At 42.4% G+C, this 22,682-nt stretch overlaps 1 protein-coding gene across 8 annotated transcripts in view; it reads right to left on the reverse strand.

Moving 5' to 3' along the window:
• lzts2a (leucine zipper, putative tumor suppressor 2a) overlaps positions 1 to 21,891 on the reverse strand; it is an 80,845-nt gene extending 58,954 nt beyond the window's left edge. For 3 of the 8 annotated variants that reach the window (XM_054799486.1, XM_054799479.1, XM_054799480.1), the window contains exon 1: positions 21,677 to 21,890. The gene's annotated coding sequence lies outside the window, so the exon portion shown is untranslated. Of the gene's footprint in view, positions 1 to 13,123; positions 13,264 to 21,139; positions 21,282 to 21,676 lie in introns of those variants that run through there. The other 5 variants (XM_054799489.1, XM_054799488.1, XM_054799482.1 and 2 more) reach the window with 4 other exon arrangements.
• Between the last annotated feature and the right edge of the window lie 791 nt (positions 21,892 to 22,682).

The raw sequence follows: 22,682 nt of genomic DNA on the forward strand, positions 1-22,682 counted from the left end.
AATGTACTCTCAATTTCTCAAATTTGAGTCATAAAATGTGACCATTTAGTCGCAGTCTGCAGCCCTGAAGAAGCAAAAAACGTACCACCAGGTAAGATAATGTCTCATCAATGTAACATTACCAGTGACCCGTGTAGAATACTACGTATGACTAGTCTTTCAATATTTTTTAACTAATAATAGGCCATAGCAACCACAAAACAGCAAACCTTTATTTTTGAAAAAACGCAGTACAGCGAGGTCGCCATGTTCGAACCGTGAAGTGGCGAGGCACGATTGGACCCCAATTTGGGAACCTCGGTACCAGCTGACACCATATTTGGGTCCATTTCACGGTATTTGGTTTCAGTTGATTCAATTCGATTGAGTCGGGGCCTCATCGTGCTCTGCTCACTATTTTAATGCAATCGGTTCAATCTCCACCCTCCAGGTCATTTTCCATCTTGGTTGGCAAATTAGATGAGATAATGAGGATGTTTTTGTTGCATATCTTTAAAAAAAAAATACAAAGATGACAAAACAATCCCTCCTGGAAAGAGAATGATGTTGCATATTTAGACAGCAGATAACTCCAGTGAGCAGCGTAGTAGAAATAAATGACAAATCCAAACAAACTCTGCAAAAAGGAATGTTTTCATTCACACATTCCAGCGTCAAAAGCTTCATCTTTTCTCCAAAGTAGCTTCTCATTCATTCACACGTCCTCTTATCTCCTCTATTTTCTCTGTCTGGAGCTTTTTCATTCCTCAACTCCAAAAGGAAAATGGAGTGCACAGACGAAGTTGCCATCGGGCTGCTACAAACACTCAAGTGCAGCATCTGTCAGCATCTGTCTCCAGTCGCCAGAAGGAGCTTTAAACGTGCACGGATGGTGAGCAAAACACGAAGGCTGACAGAGACGACCTCAAGCTATTCAGTAAAGTCACATTTCCCTATAAATGCCAATCAGCCATGTGATGGTGGCGACACAAGAACACTTGGAAAATAATTCCATTTGTGCGTCTTGAGTGCGACGTGGCAAGGATTGTGATGATGAAAACCAGACGGTCCTTTCGCTCTGTGTGCATGCAAAAGCAGACCACATGCTGTGAATGCCTGCATTTGCGCTAATGAATGACATTCTGTTTCACTTACAGTAGGTGTTTTACTGCAGGACAAGTGAGGTCCTGTGCAAGCACCACACTGTTCCATGAGCCCCTAACTGAAACAGTAGCTGGCAGTCCTCACAAGCAAAGCAAGCAAAAATGACAATAATGTGATTTCTACAGGATGTCAACTCATCAGAGTGCTGATGTCATTTATGGAAGCCCACAGTCAGACAAGGCTATATAGTTGATCCCCTCTAATCTTGGCGCTACGTTCCAAGACGTACGTCGCACTCGTTGAATTGCTACCGTAACTTCTACTTATTAGGATTCCTTATTTCTAAATTGAATATTTTTTCAGTTAGAGCATAGAAAACCTTTTTACAACCTTTTGAATATGATTTTTAGCATGATCAGAGCCCTCCAGATATGAAATAACACCCCTACCATCACCTTTACCCTTGTATTACCCAATATAGCAGGCATAATAGGAGAAAATAAGACATAAGGCATAAATAAGACTCATGGGAGCTGAGTGGGGAGGGCGTGAACTGGAAGTGGTGTCGGGCGTTCAGAATACAGTTTTAGCTTGGTTACGGCCGCAACAGTAGCCCGTGTTAGGGATTATTGTGCCTGTTGTGGTGTCACTCAAACCTGCAATAAACACCTGTTGTTCCAGAGATCAAGTCTGATGCTTGTGTGTCTCACCCAACATCCATTCATCCATCCCTTTTCTGCACTGCTTGTCCTCACTATATGTATGTATGTATGCTGGAGCCTATCCCAGCTGACTTTGGGCGAGAGGCGCGGTACACCCTGGACAGGTCGCCAGCCAATCGCAGGGCACATATAAAGTTTCCAATAAACCTAGCATGAATATTTTTGGAATGTGGAAATAGTACCCGTTGAGAACCCACGCACACACGGGTAGAACACAGATGTTTCAACAGAGGTACAAACCCATGATCTCCTGACTGTGAGGCAACCATGTGTCCCATCTCATCGAACATTACACTAAAGTTACTGACACCTAGTGACCAGTGTAGAATACCACATACACTACCATCACTTCTATGCGCTTCCATTTAAACCCAATGCTCCCCACTCATACTGCATACAATCTTCATTGCACACACAAACATGCACCCACATACACACACACACACACACACACACACACACTGTGTGGGCTCCTTTAACTTACAGCTGAGTGGCAAAGGTCAGTGCTCCCACGTTTGCGTGACAGGCCTTTTTACGCCCTTGGAGTAAATATGTGTGTGTGTGCAGAGCTAATGGAGACTGACACAAGGACTGACATGGATGCTGAGCTCTGCTGCGCTGGGCCAGGCGGTCCACAACCCAACAGCAGGGATAAACTATAAATAGACCATCTCATCCAGCTCCAACATCCTGTCCCATCCTCCCCATTTTTCCCCTCGTTATTCCCTCCTTTTCCTTTAGCTACAAACCTCCCCTTGCATCTTTTTCAACATGTGCTCTGCCGGCTTCACGCACAACTGGGCCGTCGTTTCCCACCCCCTCATCATCTTCATCCTCCAGAAGATAGAAAAGAAAAAATGCTGTAATAACAACAATTAGGCCAACACCAACCAACCAACGAACCTTGTGGTCTTGAGAAGGCTGGGGGCAGAAGGGCTTGTTAAAGAGGTGATATTGGAAGGGGTGAGTGAGTCTGTGTGTGTGTGTGTGTGTGTGTGTGTGTGTGTGTGTGTGTGTGTGTTGGGGGGGGGCACTTATGTAAGTGATGCTAATCCCTTCCCAACCCCTACACAGAAAATGAGACAGGATGACACTGGCCTCATTTCATCCGAGCCGCTACCCCTCTCCTTCTCCTCCTGCACCTTCATCAGCTTTATCTACAACATTTTAAAGCCAGCAAATTCTGCTCCACCGACAGCCAGGAGACAATTGAGATAAAGCGTTTGAGATATGATATAATTTATGGCTTCATCATGAAGATGCTTTTGGTACCTCTGTCACCCCCACATGCTCACCCTGAAGATAACATCGGATTTTTTTTTTTTCTAAAGAGTTCTTATGCAACAAAAAAACCCGTGCTACAAACCGCACTCACAATAACCATAAATATCCTGCATTGCCCTTTCATTTCCTTTACAGCCACAGAAGCACAAAGTATGGATGGCCATTTGACAAAATGTTCTTCATCGACGACAGGGGAAACGACCGATAAACCGATGCGACCGGACACCCGGTTTGACAAGCGAGAGATGCGGTTGCATCGGTAGCAGCCTCGTGGATCAATAAGAATCAGCCCTAAAGACTTGGATGAGTGGATTGTAGAGACATGCACCGGGGGTCACAAGACTAGCAACCGGTTGGCAGTCAGTCTCTTAAACAACGCAATGTAAAACGACTGTCGTGCATTAGCCCTAGCTTAGCATGACTAATTAATTGTCATTCATCTTATCACTCTTCATAGCATTCTGGAGTACAGTCGTCCCTCGCATTAATGCAGTTCAATTATCGCTCCCTCACTATATTGAGCTTTTTCAGAAATGAATTATTTAATGAATCATGGCTGTTTGGTAAACTAAGGTCTCTTATTAGTCAAAACATACCCAAGATCCCTGGTCTCGTCCGTGAACCTGTGCAAGCCGCACCCCTACTTCGTGAGTCGGACTTGTGGCTTGGAGAGAGAGACTGGTCAATACGTTGCAATAGTCAGCCCTAACGAGCTGCAGCTCGAAGATTTTTTTTGGAGGTGCACATCAATGGAGTTATATTTGTGCCTTAATTTTGAGGTAGCAAAGGCAGATTTTGAACCATATTAGTGCGCAACAAGTACTGTTGTGTGCTCAAGCAAATCGCTGCACTCTGTCGCTCCCTCTCTCCCGCGCGCTCGTCCCTTCTGCATGTTGTTCACCCAATCTTTACTATTGCGGTGAGGGGAGCCAGTGTACAAGTATCTCTGGCCAGGATTTGGGGACTGGACTCTTGACTGGAGCTTGAGGGATGCTTCCTGGAGGACGATGAGATGTACGAACATGTCCAGTGGTCAAAATGTGTGCATGTTGTCCGTGAGGGCAGGGAACTAATTTAATAATAAAAATTTTTCCTAACAATGTTGCGATGGATCAGCAAAGTCCCAAAGATCGACCAGTAGTATTTATGTTACATACTGTTTGTAATAATGTTCTACATTGTTTGATTTTTTAAATCAAATGGTAAATTCGCCAAAAACAGTCATCGGACTGATCACTGGTGGTGTTGAAACATCATACAGAAGAGAGGTGGCGGACCTCATAGCTTGGTGTCGTGCTAACAATCTCCTTCTCAATACAGATAAGACTAAAGAGATGATCATCGACCCAAGAACAAGGGAAAAGGAGCCGCATAGACCCCTGTTTATTGATGAGACTGAGGTGGAGAGGGTGAAAACCTTCAAGTTCCTTGGCACACACATCAGCGAGGACCTCACCTGGTCTCACAACACCCAACAAATTCTGAAGAAGTCCCAAAGGAGACTGTACTTCCTGAGAAGACTGAGGAAATTTGGCATGCCCACCACAATCCTGAGTTGCTTCTACAGATGCACTATCAAAAGTGTCCTTACCGCCTCCATCACTGTTTGGTACGGTAACTGTACAACACGTGATAGGAAGGCACTCCAGCGGGTGATCAAGACCTCACAGAACATTGTTGGGGCAGCCCTCCCCTCACTGCAAGACATTTATAAATCTAGAGTCCTACGCAGAACACACAACCTCATCAAGGACAGCACACATCCACAACACTCATTATTCACACTCCTACCGTCAGGCAGACGCTACAGGAGTTTGAAGTCCAGGACCACAAGGCTGGCAAACAGCTTTTACCCACAGGCCATCAGGCTCCTCAACGAAGCACTCGCACACGCCGCACGCAACACACGCACACACTCATAGCACTTTATTTATTTATTTATTTATTTGCATTATTTACTTGTATTAATGTCTCTTCTGTTGTTGTTGCTTAATTTATTGGTATATATGTTTATGTGTTTATGTTTCTTATGTTCATATTCTTTCTTGTGTTTCTTTCTTTTCTTGGGAGAATGAACAGAATAAGATTTTCATTGCATGGTATAACTGCTGTTTTACTATGCACATGACAATAAAACTCTCTTGAATCTTGAATCTTGAAAAATTACATTTATAGTTGATGGCGCCAACCATGACAAACTAGCTCGCAGCTCAGCCTGAATTCCAGAAGTGACATTGTTGGGGTAAAAAAACGCTTCTCGAGGTAGATCGTCGACTTGGTTCAAGGCAAGGCAAGGCAAGTTTATTTCTAGAGCACAATTCATAAACAAGGCCATTCAAAGTGCTTTACAGAAAATCACTCCATGAAATCATTCCATAAAACATAAAATCATTCTAAAATCATGATAAATGTTTTCAGCCTGGATTTGAATATTGCCAAAGTTGAGGATTGTTGCACATCTTCTGGAAAACTGTTCCAGATTTGGCAGTATAAAACTGAAACGCAGCCTCACCGTCTTTAGTCCTGACTCTGGGCATCCGCAGGAGACCCCTCCCTGAGCTTGTCAGAGCTTGAGATGGTTCATGTGGCGCTAACATGTCACAAAGATGTACTTTGGCGCAAGACCATGAAAAGACTTGTACACAAACAGAGCTGTTTTAAAGTGGCTGCTAAGGTCTGAGTCCATTATTACCCCTAGACTTCTAACTTGATGCATAGGTTTTAGAGAAAGAGTCTCAAGGTGGCTAATAATACTTTCTCTTTGTTTCTGTGAGACAAAGACAATGTTTTCAGTTTTGTCTGTTGTTTAGCTCGAGAAAGTTGTTTTGCATCCACACACTGATCTGTCATGCAATGACAAAGTAAATCTGCAGGACCATGTTCACCTGCCGTCAGTGACACATAGCTCTGAGTATCGTCTGCATAGTTGTGGTAGGACACATTGCAGCTGCGTATTAGCTGGCCTAAAGGAAGCATGTATAGATTAAACAATAGGGGTCCCAGAATTGACCCCTGGGGAACCCCACGGGTCATAAACACGGGTGGTAGCAAACTGCTCAGCACAGACTTGAGAAATCTAGTGGGTAACTCATCAAGGCAGCATGTTGATGGACTGAGACTGCAGATGATCTCTTCAACTGTTTTGTCAATGATTATAAAATGGTCTTTAAAAAAAGGTCAAAATTATCGATTATGGTCAATAATTTGTGACAGGCCGAGTTGCTACTACAGTTGGTAATGACTTCAGAAAAATAACTCTCCTTTGCTCTACGCAAGGTTTGGTTGAAAGCATGTAGTTTTTTTTTGTAAACCTCATAATGGATCCGGAGCTTTGACTTACGCCATTTCTGTTCGACTCTCTGGCACTCCTTGACAGACTCTTCCTTTCTCCATGGCGCCTTTTGCCTACTTTTAACCATTCTCACCTTAACACGAGCAATAGTATCCAAACATTTACACTTGATATATCAGAGCTCAACAGATCATCACTGTAAGAACCTAATCCTTGCCATCCTAGCCGTTCTGAACTCCTGTTACAATACAAGTGTTGCACTAATGCTGCCCACAGGAGGTGCCATAGAGTCCGTCTGTGTGGATGCAGCGCAATTAGCGCTGTTGAGACTGGATCAACAGCACCTCTGATGGCTGCAGCCTAGTAGTGCACTCAGTTTTGCCTCCATTTCTTCACGATCCAATTGGTCAGCGATTAAGTCCACGTTCTTTTCTTAACAATCAAGAGCACATCTATCCACAAAGAACAAATTTTAATTTGTATCAGCTAGCAACCAAACAACACTCAGTTGGAGGCTAATGAAAAGTGCTATTGATGCAGTCTCTGACACCATACAGCAAAGCCAGATGACCTCCACCTTTCAACTCACCAACCCCGACCCCCCACAGTCTGACCTCGCCACTACACCCCCCTCCCTCACATGACAGGCAGTCAACTTAATCTACAGAGGTATGTTTGCCTCATGAAGGGTCAACAAGGCCACGGTATGTAGTTCTGATGTTAAAGTAACCTCGTGTCCAGTGAGTCACTCTCAAAGAGTGATGGCTGTGGTAAAAGAAATCCATTCCGTTTCCCATACATTCCTTAATCTGTGGCAGACTGCCGTTAATTTATGTGATGTGGTGTGATATGCCCACTTTTGTTCATCTTGCTATCTGTGTCACTAAATAAAAAAGGTACTGCTGTTGCACACCTATTATGCTTATTTGTTAATGAGTGTTTTATCAAAATGTAACGAATCAGATTCAACTATGAATATCCTTTGTCAAAGACAAGAGTTTGTTACAGGCAATATAATAAGATAACAGAGGCAGTGTACATGTACAGAGGCAACATTTTGGCAAAATCCATCCATCCAGCCATTCACCTTTTTACCGCTTATCCGAGGTTGGGTCGCCGGGGCAGCCTAAGCAGGGAACCCCAGACTTTCCTTTCCCCAGCTACTTTGTTCAGCTCCTCCCAGTGGCCAGGCCAGTTGAGAGACACAGTCTCTCCAACATGTCCTGGATCTTCCCAGAGGCGAGGTACCAGATGAGGCATGAGTCAGTTACTGGTTTCGGTATATCACGGTATGAAAAAGTCACAGTTTCAGAACCACTAAACTATAACTTACACTTGCAACTGGGCTTGCCAAAAGTCGTTAGCTGACTCGTTAGCATTGAGCAGCGCCGGTACGGACTCGCTGTTGTCGCTGTTGATGGTCGACATATTACGTCGAGGGTCACCTAATGTGGAGATGTGATTCAGAACGAGACAGGAGTGGAGGATAAGTGGAATAAAGTGTTTATTCTCCACTTAACAAAAAGCAACAACCACTTAACGTCTCGGTTGCCAACAACAATCACATGACCCGCAAACAGACATTTGTGACAAAGTGCGAATTGCCACTATAAAATAACCTAACATTAAGAGGGTTTTTTATTATTTAAGTTGTGACATTCTTGAGCCACTTGATTGTATTTATTTGCATTTTGCTTTGTTTTTTTGTTTCCTTTTTACTAACAAAATATTTATTGTGTTGTGACTTCAGTTGCAGGATTAGCCACAGTAGACTGCATGGAGAACTGCATTTTATTTATTTAGAAGGAATTCTGTTATATTTGGTTATTTCTTCTAAATACATACAGGTATGTTCCACTTTCATCCTGTTATATTATATGGCTTAATACTGACTGTTTTGACTTAACTTTTTTCTCTTTTCAATAAAGATATTTCAAAATAACATTTTAGAACTGCAATTACAATACCATGAAACCGTCAAATGGTGATATTTTTACCCAAGGTTATCGTACCATCAGAATCTCATACCGACCCATGCCAAGACGACACTAAGTGTAGCTCAAATAGACGAGCAAGATACAGTATATAGACCTAGTTTTCCCTCGCCTGGACGCATGTCACTGGGGCCCCTCTTGGGAGCCAGGCCTGGAGTTGGGGCACCATGGTGAGCGTCTGGTGGCTGTGCCTACACCCAAGGGGCACAGAGGCAACATGGGTCGCCCCTCGGATAAGCTCACAACTCATGGGAGGGGCCAAAGGGGTCGGGAACAGATTGAGTTGGGTGAAAGTGGGGCAAAATTTGAACCAAAAAGCGAATCATTAAAAAAAAAAAAATAACCCAAGGTTCCAATGTATAAATATTAAAGGTTTGACAAAAATTTCAGTGTGAAGACTTCACAGCCGCCATTGGAGGAGGGTGGTCCCTGGTTCAAAGGACGCCCCTCTTAAGCCCCATGCAACTTCTCCAATCCCCCAACTCAGACAGGACGCTCCAGTAAACTTTGACCTACTTCTGTCTGCCATCAGTGATGGTGGGTAGGAGGGGGACGGCAATACCCCAAAACACAGTGAGGCTGCCCCTGTCCCAGACTGATATGATATGGATATCAAAGCCCTGGGTGGACAATGCATCTTTTCAGTGTTGAAAGGCAGAGGGAAGCTTGAGGACATGTGCATAAAAAAGCAATTAAATAAAAGAATCACATTGTTTGGAACAGTTCATTGAGAATTCAGCCAACAGACACACACGCACAAACACACGCACACACACACTGTGTGCGTCTAACACCGAGGACTTCAGTTTTCTGCTGATCACACACAAGACAGCCCCCTACCCCCACACCGTCTTATAATTTTTATCCATGCTGTGTCTCTCGTTTCCAAGAAATCCCAGTCAGCAGATGGACACAATCCTCCATAACCAATTCTCTGTGGGATAATGCAGAGACGACACAAAGGCCGACAGCACCTCTGTCATTGAGCTGCGTCATTCTGAGCAGAAGTCTCGTTCAAAGTGAAGACTGGCTCCATTTCCACCTTGCCGTTTTGTTCAGATTTTTTCCATTGGAAAAAAAGTTTAGAGCGTACCTAAAACTAAGCTGAATCATAGAGCTTGGTGGAACCGTATCACTTCAAAATGTTCTGGGACACCATCCAAGGCCTGCTGGGTCCTGGGATTCTTCATGTCATGGGACCTCAGTGGGGCTGAAGGCGGATTCCTGTATCAGAGGGGTAGTGGGAGTTATGTGGCGCATACCACAGCTGGGACGGAATCCCAAGAGTTTCCTGGGAAAACAAATCCGGGACAACACATCTGTCAGCCATTAAGGAAGCAGAAAGCGCTCCAACGAGTCACCTTGAGCTTCAGCATGCAGGAAATCATGATGTAAACCTTCACATATCCCCTTCTTCCTCACCTCCCTGATTGTACAAGACAGCCTCACCACAGTCTGCTCAAGTCAGTCAGCTGACACAGGAAGAGGGGAAGGGAGGGTCCTGTGTGGATCTTGCCAAGGGGTCATCTGGCAGATGCATCCTCCAAGCTGGCTTTACTTTGCATACAAAAAAAGCCACGAGGATTTAAAGAACAACTGAGTGGAAAGAGATCTTTGCTCATATGAACATCTTTGAAGGTGAAACATCCTGTGACATCCCGGCATCACAACCGCAAACACCAGCTCAGGACCTCCACATCCAAGCTTGTCTAAGACCGGCCACACAAACAGATGCTGCAACAATCGGTTTGCATGGCCAAATCATTTCTACACAAACTGTCTCAGGGAAGCTCATTTGCATGCTTGTCGTTTCCATGGGGGTCTGGACATGACTGCAGTCTGTTCTCGTAACTGACTTGAGTGGACAAATCCTCACGTTCAATGGCGTCTGACACTTTGGGAAGGTGTTCTCTTCACGAATCAATCTAAATTTTCATTGTACAGGGCAGGCAGCGTGTATGGTGTTGTAACAGGTTGGTTGATGTCAACATTGTCGTTGGAGTGCTCCCAGTGGTGGTACAGTATGGTATTGTCAGGCATATGTTATGGACAATGAACACAGGTGCATTTTATTGATGGCATTTCAAATGCACAGAGATGTCGTGACGAGATCCTGAGGCCCATTGTCATATCATTCACCCACCACCATCACCTCATGATACAGCATGATAAAGCACGGCCCCATGTTGCAAGGATCTGTACACAATACCTGGAAGCTGAACACATCCCAGTTCTTGCATGGCCAGAATAACACAGTTCAACTGCACATTTTGGAGTGGGATTTTATTGCGGCCACTCTCAGGCACACCTGAGAGATGGATGGATTATGAATTATCATGGTGTATGAATTATGAATGCAAAAGTGTTTATATTTGAGGCATGGCATCTAATTGTGTGGAGGCCACTGATTGAGTCAATACAGGAATAATAAAAGGCAATATTCTCAAGTTCTTCCAATACAGTAATCACTCGTTTATCACGGTTCATTGGTTCCAGACCAGACCGTCATAAGTAAATTTATGCTAAGTAGGATTCCTTATTATTTATGTATATCAAATATTTTCATAGTTAGAGCAAAGAAAAGGTGTTTACAACCTTCTAAACAGAGTTTTTAACATTATTAGAGCACTCAAGACATGAAATGACACCCCTATAGTCACCTTTACACTCCTCCTATCCAATATAGTCAGCATAAGACAAAATAAGACATAAGACATAATAGACACATGTGTTAGCATTGGCAGAGTTCCTTTTTGTTCTTCTTTTTTTAAAGTCCTGTTCTGTAGAGTACTTCCTGAATGAGTCTTTTGAATGCCAGCATTTTGTATACTACTTCATTTAGTCATATTTATGCTTGCAAATGCTTCATTTAGGCAAAAAATATGTAAAATGTTCTCAAATTTAACCACAAATGCATGATTTATTAATTTGTGTATTTTTTTAAAAATCGTGATTGAGTGAAGCCGCAAAAATTGAAGTGCAAAGTGGCGAGGGATTACTGTACAGCGATGATTGATATATTTTGTTGTTTTTAGGTAACGCATCCTAGTTCTTGCATGGCCTGTATATTCACCGGACATGTCATCCATTCAGCATGTTTGGGATGCTCAGGATCGGCACAAACAATAGTGTTCCACTTCCTGCCAATATCCAGCAACTTGGCACAGAGTGGACCAGCATTCTGCAGGCCACAATCAACAAACCTGATCAATTCCATGCAACGGAGATGTGAGATGGTATTCTGACAAAATCAGTAAATGAGCTTCCAGCTCTTTCTCACTCTCACTCTCTCGAATAAATAAAAACATCTGGATGTTCCTGTGCTGTGCCACCATACTGGGCCCAATTCATCCATCAGCCTTGTGTGCATTGTATGTGTGTGGTCTGCTGTTTCAGCATGGGTCATTCCAGACCCTCGTACATCAGCGTTGTGACACATGCAAGCCTGCTTTACCACCCTTGTAGAACCAAGAGCAGAGGAAGACGGCAAAGACGGATGCAGGCAGAGATGAGCTGCTGTTTCAGCAAAGAGGCTGAGCTGTAGCGTCTTGTGTTGAGCAAACACAGTTTGACTGGCCCACTAATGGACGTTTGGAACAGGTGGCGGACTTCAGCACTCCTGCCTTCTATACACCCTGCATTGATTCCATCTTCTCTTGCACGCTGTAGAGGCTTTCAGAGCTCACTCCTATCCGATACCAGCAGCGAGTCAATTGAAGTGCAATCCACTTATGGCACACCACACCAAACGCTAACCCCCTCATGCTAAAAAAGCTTCCATACAAGTAGGATAATAGACAGGATGGGTGGCCTTTAATTGGGTACTTTGAAGTCTGTAAAAGAGGGGTGCTAATTAAAAAAGGCCAAGCCTGATGACAGATTGATGACGACAGAAGTTTTCCACATCTGGTTAGAAGATACATGACACTTTACGTACCTCATAGATCTAGGACTGTCATTATAACAAATTCTGCTGGACGATAATTGTCCTACAAATTATTGCCGATAAACGATATTATTGTCAACATTATTTTGAGACCATTTTTTAATTAATATATTGATAATATATGGCATAATAATGTGAGTACACTGTATCAGAAGCAATTAACTTTAATTTCTCAACAGTATTTAACATTGTAATGGAATGGAACGGAATGTCAAGAGCTTTTAAATAAAATTAATTAAACCAAAAAAGTCAACAAAAAAATTATGAAATTAAAATGGTCTTGGTGTCTTTTAGCAAAACTTGCACCTCACAACCAAAAACAAGAAAAATAGACCTCTGTGAAGACAAAAAACACTCCAATAAAAACCACACACCACAATAAAAACAACAACATCAAGTCTCTGTAAACAAAATTGCACCTCAATAAATAATGACCATTGGGCATTACTCCTTAACAGGAATGCAAATTAATGAAGCTATATGGGTGATGTCTGCTGCTGCATGGTGTCACTGAACAATGCCAGTACTGCTTCACGGATGCGGGAAGCGGTGGTGACAATGTATACCTATGTAATGTACTACTGTCGTACACGAGACGTAAACACTACTTGACAAGGTGTAAATAAGTCGTGGTCAGTTTGTGTCAATGCACACCTTTTGTTGAAACTAGTCTTCACGCTTTTCAGCCGTGTCATAAATACATAAATAAATGACACGCATTGCCATCGCAAATTGCGGGACAATGTGCAGGCAAAATGCAAGTGTAAACACCTCACTTGCACCACTCTGTGTGTGCACTCACCAGCTGCGCCGCCTCCACCCACTGGGACAAAGAGACTGAAGAACTGACAGAAGGGTTCACTCACGCCATTCATTCCACTACAGGACCAACATACCCAGGTGTTGAGACAGATGCACAGAGTGAACTTGTTGTCATCCAGCCTGTTTGGTAGAAAGAGAGGAGGAAAGCAAACACGCATGTACATGTCATATCGAGGTTGGAAAAATTATTAAGTTCGTTTTTATTTATGATGAGCTTTATTGAGCTGCTGATTATCGTGACAGGCCTAGATGACGCTTAATGTACCTCATAGAACTATCGGCATCCCGCCCATGCATCCATGGAAGAAACGTTAACCAAATCAGGACAGTGCTACAGGAATAAAATTTGTGGTCACTGTCATCTAATATTATTTTTGTATTTTAGTCTCGCATCCAACTGAATTTTGGCATAACACATTAGTGCAAAGCCTTGTAAATCCATTAGGCTTTGGCTCAGCCAAATAAAAGTGAATTTGGTTAATAAAATGTGTTTACCGGGAATGACTGCCACATGATTTTTCATCCAGCAACTTTTTTTTTTTATTGCTTGGCATGATGATTTCCCAGTGCAGCCATCATAAATGGAACTGCAGTTGCTGCAGTAACTCAAGACTTCAGAAACAAACACAAATCAGTGAAAATACATCTTCAGACGTGCTTAAATATTTAATGAAGAGATGAGCACATGCCCGGTGAAGACATTTAAGAGGGGGTCGTGATAAAAAACAAAACGCAAATACACACAGAAAGGTTGCTGGAGGATAATGAATGGAAAACAGAAATGCCTGAAGGTGTCTTTTGCCATTGATTTTGTTTTAGATCAGTAAGTGTTTAAAAGTTAATGTAACGTAGTTTTTAGTTGCACCCTGGAAGTAAAAATACAGCAAACTTCCTAAAAATGTCATCGACTCAATGGAGGATGAAACTACTGACACTTTTTTCTAGTATTTAATGTCACATAATTAAAAATAAGATATAAAACTGCTCTCAGACTCACACAACACAAACACTGTTATTATTTTAAAATGACTTCCATATGATTATTGTTTATTTACAACACGGAAAACATTAACATTATACAGTCAGGCCCATAAACATTGGGACAGTGACACAAATCTAATATTTTTGCCTCTAAACACCACCACAATAGATTTAAAATGAAACGAACAAGATGTACTTTAACTGCAGACTTTCAGCTTTCATTTGAGCCTATTATGTTGTTGAGGCTAAATCGGGTGAATGGTGTAGGAATTAATTACAACAGTTTATATATGTGCCACCCACTTTTTGAAGGGACCAAAAGTAATGGGACAATTGAATGCTCAGCTGGACTATTGCCAGTTGTGTGTTATTCCCTCATTGTCCAATTTACAAGGAGCAGAAAAGGTTTGAGTTCATTTCAAGAGTGTATTTGCATTTGGAATCTTTTCCTGTTAACTCTCAATATGAGATCCAAAAAGCTGTCATTATCAGCAAAGAAAGCAATCATCGATGAGGCTGAAAAATCTGAACAAAGCCATCAGAGAGATAGCAAAAATATTTGGTTTGGCCAAATCAACTGTTTGGAACATTCTTAAAAAAAGAATGCACCAGTGAGCTCAGCAACACCAAAACACTTAACAACTGTGGTGGATGACCGAAGGATTCTTTCCTTGGTGAAGAAAAAAACCCTTTGCAAGTCTCTGTGTGTCAAAGCCAACAATCAAGAGAAGACTTCATCAGAGTGACTACAGACTACAGGGCTCGCCACAAGATGTAAAGCATTGGTGAGCCTCAAAAACAGGGAGGCCAGATTAGAGTTTGCCAAACAACATCAAAAAAGCCTTTACAGTTCTGGAACAACATCCTATGGACAGATGAGACAATGATCAACTTGTACCAAAGTGATGGGAAGCGAAGAGTATGACGTTGGAAAAGAACTGCTCATGATCCGAAACATACTACTACCTCATCAGTGAAGCATGGTGGTGGGTAGTGTCATTGCATGGGCATGTATGAAGTGTTTTGGGAAACATTATCTCCTCTCATTCAGCCAAATGCTTCAGAACTCATTGGATGACGCTTCGCAGTGCAGATACATAATGACCTGAAGTATATATCACAAAAGCAACCAAACAGTTTAAGGCAGGGGTCTCAAACTCAATTTCACTGGGGGCCAGTGGAGGTAGAGTCTGGGTGAGGCTGGGCCGCATCAAGTATTGGGAGTAAGGCTGGGAATCTCAGGGTACCTCACGATACGATACAATTCACAATACATCCATGTGATAACACCACTGTTAGTTCAGCATTGGTGTTCACTTGCCCCTGTAAGTATGTAATTAACACTGAGCTTGCTCGGATGTTGTGGGCTGCAGTTACACTACTCTTTGATGTCCAGTCGCGGGCCGCAAGATACGATTTGGTGGGCCGCAAATGGCCCGTGGGCCGCGAGTTTGAGACCCCTGGTTTAAGACAAAGAAGTGGAATGTTATGCAATGGCCAAATCAGGGACCGGACCTGAATCCAACTGAGCTTGCATTTCACTTGCTGAAGACAAAACTGCAGGGAAAATGCCCCAAGAAGATGCAGGACCTGAAGACAGTTGCTAGAGGCCTGGCGGAGCATCAGCAGGGATGAAACCCGATGTCTGGTGATGACTATGCCTTCCAGACTTCAGGCTGTAATGGACTGCAAAGGATTTGCAACCAAGTATTAAAACGTGACAGTTTGATTTATGTTCATTTGTCCCATTACTTCTGTGGATGCCACATACAGTATACAAACTGATCTTATTCCCACACCGTTCACCTGATTTGGATGTAGATACCCTTAAATTAAACCTGAAAGTCTGCAGTTAAAGGACATCTTGTTCAAATCCATTGTGGTGGCATTAAGAATCAAAAAGATGAGAATTGTGTCGCTGTCCCAATATTTATGGACCAGACTGTATACTTCTTTCTTCATGCAGCTCATTAATTAGTAAATATTCTGATTCATTTGCATGATGCCAAAAATTAAGTTTATTACTGTGTTAGCAGTGGTGTACAACTGCACTGCAACACTGGAGGTTTTAATGTAAATAAAAATATGACCATACTGGTGAATAAAGGCTGGTTCTGCAACACTGTACGAGCAGAGCAAGCCCATAAAAAAGCAGCATGCAGCTACAAATTACAGTTTGCAGTTGTTGTATTCACATGTGTGTGCGTGTGTGTATGAGAGACAAGAGAGCCTTTCTCTCCCTTGTGCTGTGAAAGGTTCTGACTGCGGCTGTTGATGACGCGATGTTGGACACATGACAGCTGGGGGGAAATAGATGCCAAACTGGAACTGAGAAGCAACATTACATGCATAAGCTTTTGTCACACAACAACACACACACACACACACACACACACACACACACACACACACACACAAACGACATGAGACAATGAAGCTCATTGTGACGCCAGACAACATCTGATTGAGTGACACTATACTTGAGACATAAAAAGAAGGCTATTTTGTATGAAGGTGCACACGGCTCTCGTCCAAACGAAGTCTAGGTGGAGTTTCCTGGCATTCATGTCCTAGTATTACATTAAAAGAAAAAAAAAAGAAAAAAAAGAAAATAAACTTAAAAATACGCTGCTCGTAATCACCTCCACCCATCAATGCCACCATCATCACTGCATTGCAGTAAAATGAAAGTTATGTCCAGATGGCTGCTGAGGGGACATTTTGCTAATTGAGCATCAGAAGGTGAGGGGGGCCAGATACGTGCAATGGACGTCATGTTTTTTTACGACTTAGTTATGTAACAGTTCCCCCGAATCCCTTCCTGCACGTGCACCGACATTCATGTCATTTTAGCTAATGAGCGCAAAAGCGGCCGCTGGGTCCTCCTGAACAGACGCCGCCGCCACAGTCTGACTTGAGAGGAAGCAGTGAGCTCCCGGAGCGCCTCATTTATTCACACGTGTAAAATTCTACACCATTTTCAGCGATTTATTTCTCTACTTCTTCTTATTCCGCCTCATTTCTTAACCAATTCAAACCAATCAAACATCAAATGTTCATCTCATTCAGGACATATGTTGGCTATCTATCAGGACTTTTTAAAAAATTCCCACATTTATTTCATATTTTCTGTAAGAGTTTTCCCATTGAAAATGAATGGCCAATTTATTTGATGCCCTGTTAAGAATGGAATATTTTCCACTCTGTTTTTGACAAGTAAGGCAACATGTTTGAGACATAGCACACTCGGAAAACCTTTCACTTGGAACAAGTGCGCCGTTATTTTTATCTGCGCACACCCACATAAACACACATATTCTAGATATGCCACCTTTTTCATCTGTGTCTGAGGAGCGATTAGCTGTCCAAACTAAGACTGGCTGAAGCCAGTTTAAACTAATATGCCAACAACTAGAAGAGGGGAGTCTACACCCATTGCACCACCTCTCTGACAGAAGTTAAGAAAGAAGGAAAGAAAGAACGAAAGAAGACTTTGCTAAACCTTCGTTGGCCTCTCCAGCACTGGTGTTGCAGTTGCTTGTATCTACTGCTGTTTGAATTTAATTGTAAACTGTCCTTCAGACTCCTAGATTCATTACACAGCTGTTAGAATACAAGAATCCTGGAGGACTTTTGCCCTGTATAAAAACAAAGACCTAAGGTGACATGTAGATACATAAATCAACTTATTTGTACATTTCTACATTCAATCTGAATTTTTATTTTCCAACATTTCATATTGTGCCGTTTTTAGTCTGCTAAAGACAAATTAAATAGTGCTTCCTACTGGTGAAAAATTTGACTGGTCGTCTCCCAACCTGGTGGCTGCTGGTCCGATCCTCAGTCCTCATGCAAAAGTTCAACGCATTTCTACATTTCAATCATCATTCTCCATTAGACCTGTCACAACTAATAACACGCTAAATAATAACATTGACATGTGCAACTGTGTTTGTTTTCCTCCTCTCTGTCTACCGAACAGGCTGGATGACAAGGATTCACTCTGTGCATCTGCCTCGACACCTGGGTGAACTGGTTCTATAGCGAATTGAACGGAGTGAGTGAACCCTCATGTCAGTCATTCAGTCTCTTTGTCCCAGTAGGGTGCATCTAAAATATGGACTTCAACCAAACTCCAAAAAAATGTTACACCCCATTAAACATAATTGTATTCCACACACAATGTTGCAAAAAAGTGAATCAAGGGAGTGTATATGCAAATGAGCTGTCTGCATTGACACACAATGTCAATATCCAGACAATGATGAAAGTGAGTAGTATAGTGAGAAATATTGTGATTGATTGTAATCTTTATGTAAGTGCAATTTTTTGCTAAAAGAGATTGAGACTCCATTTTATTTCAATTGTTTTGTTTAATCCATAATGTTGTTTGTTTCATTTACTCTATTTAAAGGCTCTTGACATTACAGTTACAATGTTAAATACTCTTTAAAAATTCAAGTTGCTTCTGACACGGTGTATTATGCCATATATTACATTCATGAAAACAATTGTCTCAAAGTAATGTTGACAATATCAGCGTTTATCGTCAATAACTTGTGAGACAAGGTTCCTGACCCCTGTTATAGAGGATGAGTCGCCTGAGACTCTGGATGTGAGAGTACATTGTCTGATGGAGCCCTAGCAGGACTTCCAGGTAGCACGTAGATGGGCCTCATATGAGTGAGCAGTCAGCGAACCCGGTGTTCCCTACCACTGAGAAAGGTCGGTCATCTCGTCCTATTGATTCAATTATTTTTCGGGTTATTAGCTTCTTAGGCTTCTGACTGTCAAGCACATACGAGCGAGTGTTGTCCTGAGTGCACCGTGAGCCTCAAAAACTCACCATACTCTGTTAAGTGTTCTTCAAATGCTGTATTAAATTTCAGCTTTTAAATGTGCTACCCCCGCGAGATATTTTACATGGCATGTGTTGGCGGATAAGTTCCACATGGGAGACATGTTTGTTTTGACACCCCTGCACAGTGTAAAGGAAAGTGGGAGGGGGATGCGATCCAACACTACACTGCTCATAGGGATCGCGACAGGCTGTGGGCTGCAATAGTACGAGGAAGAGTTAAAAGGCACTTACGGCGTATGCCGATCACCTGTTTTTCAACAGAAATCGGCTGATATTGATCGGTGGCGGATCGATCGGAGCATCCCTAATTTGTCCACATTGAAAATAAATGGACAATTTAATGTCGCCTCTTATTGGTGGAAATTCACTTTACATTTAACATCACATGTAACATTCTGCTTATTCTATGCACGGTGGCATGATTTTTTTTAAATGTATATATTTTGTGATAGAGTGACTCTGCGAAAGTCAAAGCGTGAGCTGGCGAGGGCTGACAAAATGTTACGGGGCTGCTGGACATTTGAGCTCTAATCCATGCACACTGAATGAAGCCAGTGAAATTCCCAGTGACATCAGCGTGTGCCAGAGGTTGAATCAGCATTACTAGATATATCACCTGTGGAAAAGCGTCAATGGCAAGTTGAACGATGCCGTGTTATGCAGCGGAAAAAGGGGCAACAAGACATTTTCAGGACTCAGCTTTGAATTACGATGCTAGCACCACATTGACCGTGACCGTGATGGCGCTCTGACTCAGTGTGCATCACATATCAAACCTCTGTCATGAAGACGTTCTATTAGCATCACCCCCCTCCTCTCCATTCCACCACTTAAGCCACTGCAACCCTGATCTTCTGACAGCTTGGTTATCACCTCCTACCAGCACCTGTGAATCCAGCGTCTTGTCTCTCAGCTCCCTTGTGTTCCACCATACGCACTCACCCTCCCCATGCTCAGCTGTGGTTACAGGGGAGGGATGATGTGGTGAGTAGTGAGGTAGAATGATACCTGAACAATCCAGTCTAGAGGTGACGTAACTGTACTGGGATTGAGCGGGAAATGAGAAATTTAAACACGTATGCGTCATGTTTACTTGAAGAATGATTTCAAATCCAACTATCCAAGATGCAGATGAGGAGAGATGCTCCCGTGTGGATTATTTATGATCCAATCAGACCTTGAGGCGGTTTCATCGTGACGCCAAACTAAATCCACATATTAAAAGTAAAGCTGCTGGATCGTAAAACAAAACAATGCTCTCTGGCATCTTCTCTGACCTTTCGCCTCTTCATTAGTGCTCCTGCGCCTTGATAAGAACAAAACACAGATGGAGGGATCAGGAGTCAAGGCAGAGAGGATGACACAATGTTGATGGGATGGATGGATTGTGTGCACACTAACAGCTGCACATTGCAAGTTGAGGTGCTCTCTGGTTACACACACACACACACACACACACACTCACACACACACTGAGAACTTAATTAAAAACAACACAGTTGCAGCAAGAAAGTGGTGGGCTGACCACTGACATGAAGCCACATAGACATCAAATTATTCTAAAGCAGGGGTGTCCAACTTTTTCCAATGAGGGCTGCAAGATGCGGCAAGCACAGAAATGGTCCAAAGCCAAACCCACACAAACACCATCAAACAAATGCAATGGGACAATGCTGCAAGAGCCAAAACAAATGCGAAAGAAAAATGCTACAAACGCACACAAAACCCCAAACACAAGAGAAATTCTGCAAGTTCACGGCCAGGAGAGCCAGACCTAACATCCATCCATTTATCTTCAATGCCGCTGATCCTCACTAGGGTCGCGGGGGTATGCTGGAGCCTATCCTAGCTGACTTTGGGCGAGAGGCAGGGTACCCTGGACTGGTCACCAGTCAATCGCAGGGCACATACAGACAATCATTCACACACATTCATACCTATGGACAATTTAGGGTCAGCAATTAACCTAACATGCATGTTTTTGGAAAGTGGGAGGAAACCAGAGCACCCAGAATCTTGACTGTGTCGCCAACATGCTAACCACTACGCCACCGTGCTGCCCGCCATGCTAACAATAGCTATGTAAATCGGTTACTCTATCATCTTTTAAGATATTACACACACTTTTTAACAAAGCCATAGAGAAAGGTTTACCTTTTATTTCTGCGTGCCTCTTCAAAAGTCAGTCAACTTTCTCCTGTGCATCCCGCTCATGTATCTGCAGCCTCTTCCATCAACTTGCAGCATTTCTCTCATGCATTTGTTTTTGGGGTTTGTGTGCGTTTTTGCAAAGACGCTACAAGGAATTCAGTGTAAGTCAAAATATGCTAAGCTATCCGAACACATCAACATCTGAACTTTTATATGTGACAAAGAAACATAGTGTAATATAGAATAATATATCTCATTAATAATTAACTAACTGGCAAAAATAGCCCTCGTGCCGTACTTTGAACACCACTGTGTTAATGTAGCAACCAATTAAGCACCCAAACAAATACAAGACAGCGTTATTAAAGCAGTGACTGAACTCCAATTACCATTTACTCCCTTTTAATGCCTTACCAGTGTTGTTTGAGTTCATTAGTTGCCCAAAATAAGTTAGTCAGTGGCGACAAGGTAAACAGAAAGCAGTTAGCGTGAAATCAAACACAGTAAGTGTAGTAAGTCAGTAAGTAGGCAGCGACTTACCTCAAACGAGATGGCTTAAAGCTTAAGGACAACAATATTTCCCTTAGTAAACACCTTCGTGTATCCGTCTTCAACTTCCGTCAAGCTTTATTCTTCTTTTCTACAGTTGTCGGGTGTTTTCCCCGCCGAAGTGTCTCCGGTTGTCCTCCGGACAAGCTCGGCCAACATGGTCCACCAAAGAGGGGCTGCTGTTCTCGGGTTGTTTGGTGTGCGCACAAGGAGAGCCCGCTCATAAAGCGAGGGGGGCGGGCTCAGGCTCAGTTGCAGCTAGTTGGACGTGGGAGGACGTTAGCTCCGCCAGGGGGCGATGTCACAATTAACGAGCCACTTTCTTAAACTAATCGTATGACAACGATAATATTTCCCATTTTTGTCCTCCATACGGGAGATAAATTGTGTAAAATGTAAGGGAGTTGAAAATGTTTTTTTAAAGCACAAGTGTCAAATGAATAGTTTGAGTTGGCTTTGGTGACATACAGTCATGTCAAGATTCTTCCAATGTGGAGGACATGAGCACTTACTGCAACTACTACTTTTTCATGTTATGTTATCTTACGTTATAGTTTATATTAGTATACATTATTATTGTAAGAAGAAGAAAATAAAATCAAATATAAGAAAATCAAAACATAAGAAAATGCAAGATAATAAATCAATGCTAAATATTAAAACATTAGTGTACATAATTATATAAAACAATAATAATATTTAACATCATTTTGTAAAATTATGAAGATTGGTTGCTCCAGATGTGGAAATGCAAGTGTGGAAACAAGAAGAAAAACAACTTCTTGCAGTATCATTCATAATATGACTAAAAGTGTTGCTGTGCAGTCTTGCCAAAAGCAAGAAACATTCAAGTTTAAGAGACAGTTTAAGGGTTTTTTTCATGTCCAATGTTAATACAACTGTGAAAATGTAATATAAACAATAATACTGTAGCGGTAAGTAAAGTTACTATATAAACTGCTGTTCGTTTGATAACGAAAATAAGGTCTTGTTCTTT

This window comes from Dunckerocampus dactyliophorus, chromosome 14 (assembly GCF_027744805.1).
Source record: "Dunckerocampus dactyliophorus isolate RoL2022-P2 chromosome 14, RoL_Ddac_1.1, whole genome shotgun sequence".
Taxonomy (NCBI): Eukaryota; Metazoa; Chordata; class Actinopteri; order Syngnathiformes; family Syngnathidae; genus Dunckerocampus; species Dunckerocampus dactyliophorus.